The sequence below is a fragment of the Nannospalax galili genome, unplaced genomic scaffold, assembly GCF_000622305.1.
Source record: "Nannospalax galili isolate Female #2095 unplaced genomic scaffold, S.galili_v1.0 scaffold1169, whole genome shotgun sequence".
Classification (NCBI taxonomy): domain Eukaryota; kingdom Metazoa; phylum Chordata; class Mammalia; order Rodentia; family Spalacidae; genus Nannospalax; species Nannospalax galili.
This window is the reverse complement of record NW_008360301.1, coordinates 1,371,445-1,378,392: the sequence shown is the minus strand read 5'-3', so window position 1 is coordinate 1,378,392 and position 6,948 is coordinate 1,371,445. Positions and strand designations below refer to the sequence as shown.

Sequence of the window (6,948 nt, the reverse complement as noted above, 5' to 3'; positions counted from 1 at the left end):
AAATTCTGAACTAACTGGATCACTTGTTAAAAATATTTTTAAAAAACCTCGACTAATTAAATGAACATGCTTATGAATTTTAAAATAACTTATTTAGTGAAGACTGTCTCCAAAATGCTCAACCCAGAGGTTGGCGTGACTGACCACCATCCCCTTGAAAGGTACTCTATGGCATTCTCACGAATGGAATCTTGCTCCAGAAGGAGTCCCACTCCTGCCACTGAATGGCTAGCTCTCCCCATCCCCTAGAGAACCTGTGTGTGTGTGTGTGTGTGTGTGTGTGTGTGTGTGAGAGAGAGAGAGAGAGAGTGTGTGGTGTCTACACACGCGCGCGCTCCCGCCCAATCTGCCTCCTGGTTGTGTGTGTGTGTGTGTGTGTGTGTGTGTGTGTGTGTTGGAGAGAGAGAGAGAGAGAGTGTGGTGTCTACACACGCGCGCGCTCCCGCACCCAATCTGCCCCAGCGCGCCCAGAGCTGCTCTGAACTTCAGACTATGTTTACCCACAAACTGAGCGCAGAGCGGTCTTGGTCCTGGGACAGCTGCTGATGCCTTTAGAAAATAGGGGGGCCTGCAGTGACAAATGGACATTCCGCAGACAAGCAGATAGACACACCCGGTCTGCAACTCCCCTGACCCGCCCTCTGCTTCGCGTCCGCTTGGGGGCTTGGTTCTCCCAGCGCTCCAGAAGTCCCAGAGGCCAGAACTTTGCCTTCCCTCCCAGAGCTGGGGCGGGAGTGTGGTACTGGGCAGGTGGGGAGCTCCATCCCCGGAGTGGTCCAAGTAAGTGGAAGGTAGTCCGTTCTCAAGTCCATCACTGCTCAGCGGGGCGCCCCGTAGAAGCTGCCAGAAGAGGCCGGTGGCAGCGCCCGCCCGCTGGAGCGGGAGGAACAAAGGGAGCGAATGGCCCGGAGGATGCTGTGCTCCCCGCGCCCCACTCAGCCCGCCAGCGCACTGCCCAGCAAGCGGTGCCTGGCCTTCGGTTCTGCAGAGGGGTGTGTTCCAGGATGGTACACAAAGACTCACTTCCGTGGGGCCAGGCTCCCAGGCCACCCTCCCCACCCCTCTCAGCCCTTTTGCATTCCTGCATCCCCGCCGCTGTCTGAGACCCGCTTGCCTGTGAGTGCCCGGCACGGTGCGTGCAGGGACGGTGCAGTTAACTCTCGGAGCAGCTGGGGATGTGGGAGGCGACAGCTGGAAGAAGCACGCCTTTTTAGGCTGCCGCGCCGCCCCACGCAGCCCAAGTCTGCAATCACTCTGCGAGAGGCAGAGCTCCTGTATCCGGGAGCGCCCCGCCTGCGCTACCCGGCCGGCACAGCTGCCTGGCCCGGGGCGCCGGGAGGAGGCACAGCAACTTCCCGGAGTCCGGCCGCTAGGTGAGCCCGGACCCCGCCTGGAGGATGGAGGACGGCGGAGGGCGGGGACCGGGACCGCGCGGGGCGGAGGGGACGCGCGAGCTCCTGGGCGGGGCGGGGCGCGGCGCAGCCTCGGTTCCCGGGCCCACCGGCGCTTCCTCGCCCGGGGGCTCCGGACAGCGGGCCACCGGGCAGCTCGCGCTGGCCACCACCACGCTGGCGGGAACAATGAGCCGCGCGGCGCCTGGCTGAGCGCAGCCACGCTCCGACAGGGAGGCCGAGGCACCCGGCGCGCCCCGCATCCCGAGGTTGCAGCCGGAGGCGGCGCGGAGCAGCCCCGGCCCCGGGGAGCGAAGCCCGCAGGCCGGCCGGGACGCCAGCGCGGGGTCGCCGCGAGTCCCAGGGACACAAGGAGGCGGCAGGGGCGGACGGCCGCCGGAGCCCGGAGTTGTTTAGGTTGCATCGGGCGCCCCCAGCTCGGTCCTTGCTGCCCAGGGCGGCCGCGGGAGCGTGGGAGCGCGTGGTGCGCGCGCCCGAGCGGCTGCCAGGGAATAAAAATGTGACACGCGCGGCTCCGACTTCAGCGCCTCGCGTTCCGGGAGGCGGCGGGCTCAGCGTGGGGACCAGGTTAGTACGGGAGCTTGGGTCCGCTACCTGCCACGTCCTCCCTCTGGGTCTCTGCTCCAGCTGGAGTTAAGGGTCAACTCAAAGCCCAGAAGCCAGGTGCCTGTGTGGGGGACCTTTGAGGGTGGTTTGGGGAAAACGGACACTTTGGAGAGGGTGAGCGAATGGCAGGGCGTGCGGTTAGGGGACAGGGGATCACAGTTCACCCTGTGGCTCAGTAACAGCATTTGGTTTGATGTGGCTCTATAAGAAGTGGAGATTTTTGACCGATTCTCCAACCTATCCTCATGCAAAACAGCACGCTTAAAAAGCGTGTCTTATTTTGATTTTTTGTTCTCTGTAGCTATGTTTAGGTGCAGAGGGATCTTCAGAATCCCCTCACAAGCCGAGTATTAATTCTTACGCACTTGGCAGGCAAAAACTCTGCTTTGGGTTTGTTTTACTACCCACCGCGTAAAGAGCTGGTTATTTGATGAATTCTTTTTAGTAAGGAATATGACATCTATCTTGTGGACTTGACGGTGACGGTGCTGGGGGACCCAGTGAAGTTAAACTCATGGTTCTGGTTCACAGCAAGTCGTGTTTCCTAAGGAGAGCTGAATAATGTGTTTGGAGCCGCGTGCTTTCCAGGAATTTTAATGCGACTTTTGTGATTGCCTTCCATGTCTCTCCTTTACCACATTTGTTTTGCGGGGCAAAACTTCCAAAGCTGGGTTGTAATCTGAGAGGCACTTTGGGATGGGGAATTATGTTTCACTGGATTTTGATAAAGTTCTTTGGGGGAACTGGGGGGGATCTTGCTGAAAAATTGATGAGAAATAAATTTCCACCGTATTTGGTGGAAAATGTCTCCTGGACTAGAAACATGCTGTGGTCCTCCAGTGAACTGCTTTTCTGGGTGAGGGGGACTCCTTGGCTGACCTGAATATTTTGTGTCTAATGCACTTTCTGCACATTAAAAAAAGACTAGTAGGAGTGATTTACTTTTTCAGTCTTTATTTTTCATGGGGGGATAGTCAATTTTTAAAAATTTAGATACTTTTTTTTTTACAATTTTGAAATATAGTTTATGACTAAGGAATTGCAATAAAGCAAAGTGTTGTGTGCCATCGTATTGCAAATTTAAAGGTAATTCTTTTAAAGGGAAAAACAATGTGGCCCTGAGCCCGCTTTACCCACCCTTTTTTCCATGGTTATTTTTCTGGAACTGATCACCTACCCCCTTGTTTATGTACTAATGCATTAGGAAAGCTGTTGACAAAAGACAGTTGGATATTATGACTGAAGTGAAAGAAAACGTAATAGATGGTTTGCCTTTGAATTTTACGAGGAAGTTAGAAAGGGCACTCAAACATGCAGAGATAAGGCTCTCCAGGTACAAAGGATAGAAATTGGCACTGCATACCTGTTTGCTTGGCACAGCTGAAGCTTCTTGAGTTTTGAGCTGCCTTTCCTAGGGATTTTCGTGTGAGCAACTTCTCCTGAATCTCCTTGGGGATTTTCACATGAGCACCCCTCTCCTGATGGAACTCTAAGCTTCACAATTTAAGGTGCTTGTGAGACTTGTTCAGAGCAAAGAGCAGCATTTGGTGAGTTATTGCGTGGTGTGCACAATTTAGAAAGTAAAGGTAAGGGTGAAGGCGTGCACATCTGCAGGACTTGGGCTGAGATAATTTAATATCTGGAAATGTGTGAATGATTTATTATCGAGAAAAGGGCAACCATCTGTGCTTGGCTTCTGATCAGGATAACTAAGAGGGAATGAATGACTTTGTGAAGTTGTAAGTTGAGTTTATGAGTGCAACCAAGCCAGCCTCCAAGATAAGGGAGAGAAGATGCTGAGAAGAAATCTGTGCTTGCTTGTTTCTGGAACAGTTTTTGTCTGAGAGCCTCCTCTTTGTGAGCTTACCTATTGCTATACTAACTGAAATCATATCATCTAGTCTAGACTTTACCCAAACATTTCTGGTTAAGTGTTTAGGTCTCCCCAAAATGACACACTCATTCTTGGGCTTCTGCTACTCCTGCTTTGGTAAATAAATCTCAGAAGAACTTAGAGACATTTATTCCCTGGGAAACTCTTAATTAATTTTCAGGCTTGGTGCCTCATTCCTGATATTCTGAATAAAAATATCTTACCCATGAAAGTAGGAAGTCTTGTTTTAGAAGTGAAATTTTTTAAAGAACGTTGCATTGTGCTCCTCCCAATCAATTGTGTGTTATTCCTTCCTGGATATGTGGTAATATGATTTTAAATTTTAATTGCTTAAGTTAAATGTTTCATTCTGCTTGCTTGACTGTCTAAACAAAACAGTTCCTTCATGGTAGCTGTATGTGAAAATTTAAGTTTCTTCTAAAGCCTTAAAAACTGGAAGCTCATCCTTTATAAAAGATGAGAGTCACACATAACCATAAAAGAAATAATTCCATGGCATCAGATACCAATTTTGGAATCAGGCAAGAACAGGTGCACATTTACACAGAAATTATCAGTGTTTTTAGCACCAACTGTTGACGTCAATGCCAAGGACTAAATGGGCTGTGGATGATGGCCAGCTTCTATTAGCAGATTATCACACTTTCTGTTTAATAAAGCTTCCATTTTCCTAAAAGTCCACCTTACTACTTTGGAGAGATTAGTTTATAAAGGTTATCACACATGCAGTGCAAGGACTCCGGTATTGGAGAGAGATGGATTTATTAGACCTCTTTCCAAATCTAAAGTTTATTCTGATCTTGAATCCCCAAGAACGCCCCCCCGGGGGGGCAGAGAATAGGGAACAGCTGCAGTTTGGAATGTGCATTTGGAACTTACCTAGTCTGCGTGTGGAACACACTGAAAGGACATGGGATATGAAGCAAGCAGTCCTAAGGCTTTGCAGGAGCTGGTGATCTGGCCCAGCAGCAGCATCCATCCCTAACTGGACACTTGGTAAAAGCTGAGTCTCAGCAGTGTCAACTACCATATGTCCCAAACTGCTCCACAGAACCAAGTGCCTCCTGGTGTGAGAGGGAATGGCTGTGTGGATGGAAATGACATCTGAAGCTTGCTGCCCAGCCTGAAGAATTCTCTCTACAGCACTGTCCTGAACGCATCCCCGTTCCCCTGTCCCCTTTGATCCTCTTTAAGAAAGAATTCCAAATTGAAGGCACAAATTGCCTCTAGAGAGATGGAAGGGTATGAAGATTGGATTCACAATTTTGCAATGCAGAGCAAAGTGCCCAAGAAAGCTGCTGGCCAGGTGCCCTATAGCGACCTGCCCTGGAGGAAGTTTTGCCCTATCATAGTGCAGTTTCCAGGGCTGTAAAGGGAAAACAAGATTAAGCCTACTTCAAGTTGATTTCTGGTGTTGAATTCTTTATGTGCTGGTGTACTTAAAAGTGATTTTCCCTTCAGCCCCAGGAGAGGGTAGAAATACAAAGAATAATAATAGCAACTGATTTGTACTGTGTACCATACCGTACCACACCCTGCCATTTGCTTGCATAGATTATTAGTATACACTTTAGCTACAACTCTGAGAAATATCATCACCCCCATTTTACCAGTGAGAAGACCCAAGCCTCAGAAAAGTGAAATGCCTTGGCAGTGCTGGGGAATTTGCCCAAAGCTTATGCTGCTGGGCTGAGATTCATTCCACAAAAGGACAGAAATGACCACTGCCTTCATTGTGTGTGGCCAGAGACTATGACCTCTGCCATGGTTGAGTCTTGAGTGCCAGGGCAGGTGTATAGGAGGGAAGGAGAAGGCAGGGGAGCCCCTGGGGTACAGAAAGTATGTATTCATCAGAACCTGCGAGTGGAAATTTTTTGAGCTAAAACTTTTAAAAATGGGCCATGAAATTTCGAGTATCTAGGCAAGAAGAATTAGAATGAAATTTCAAATGATAGGAAGGATATCAGGTGAGATTTTTTTTTTTTCAGAGAAAGATTGAGGCTAAGATTACAGAAAATTATCCATCTGTTTTGAGTTACTGAGTTTTTGAAGAGCGGGAGCTCAGAAAGTAGTCTCTTGGGACATTTAGAACTATATTGGCTAAAGCATCAGAGAATTCACTGTAAAGCAGAACCTTGCGATGGTGATTATCGGCCTCTGTTTTCATAACTTTGAAATTCACACATTAAGTTCTATTCTATGCTGCTTCTGGTTTGAACCTGAGAGGATAATGTTTTATTAAATTTCAAACAATTGGTTTTGCATGTTCGACTTATACAGATTTTTCAAGTAGGGGTTCTTGTGGTTTCTAAAATGACTTTGGTTTAAATTAAATTCTGGAAAGGTAAACCTCTTACATAATCCAGTTGCTTTATTATTCAGAAATAAATCTACAGAGTAGCTTCCTTGAAAGCACGGTAATAGTGATGACTTCCTGAAATGTAAGAGTGTGGCTGACAGTGAAAACCTGTATTTCCACTACTAACTGCAAGTAGGTAGAAAACCTATTTAACACAGGATTTGTTTGATTCACTCAACTGCAAAATGGATCTATGATTAAATGACTATATTCATTTTTGCTATTAGAGGAGGGATTTTGCTATGTAAATTATGTATTAAATTTCTAAATATATATCTTACTAGAATCTCCATGCGAGTGGCTTGAGAGATGGATGGCTCAGTAGTTAAGCACTGACTGCTCTTGCAAAGGATCCAGGTTCTGTTCCCAGCAACTGCATGGTGGCACACAACTGCCTGTAACTCCAGTTCCAGGGGATCTGATCCCTCTGCTGGCCTCTGTGGGCACTGATGCACTTGGTGCACTTATATGCACCAAGAAAAATAATCTCCATGTGAACCTGAGCCTGGTGGCACACACCCAAAATCTCAGAATTGCCAAGCTTCCTAACACTCTGTTAGAAAAAAAGAGAAGAAAATAAAAAGAAATCTTCATATGAAAAGGCTGTCTTTTCTGGTTTTTTTTTTTTTTTTTTTTTTTTTTTTTTTTTTAAAGGGGTGTTCCCTTTTCCCCCCCCT

General features: G+C 48.0%; 1 protein-coding gene across 3 annotated transcripts in view; it reads left to right on the top strand.

The window, feature by feature from the left end:
- The first annotated feature begins 1,152 nt into the window (after positions 1–1,152).
- St6gal2 (ST6 beta-galactoside alpha-2,6-sialyltransferase 2) overlaps positions 1,153–6,948 on the top strand; it is a 98,058-nt gene continuing 92,262 nt past the window's right edge. For 2 of the 3 annotated variants that reach the window (XM_008824245.3, XM_008824244.3), the window contains exon 1: positions 1,153–1,373. The gene's annotated coding sequence lies outside the window, so the exon portion shown is untranslated. Of the gene's footprint in view, positions 1,374–1,939; positions 1,980–6,948 lie in introns of those variants that run through there. The other variant, XM_017795886.2, reaches the window with a different exon arrangement.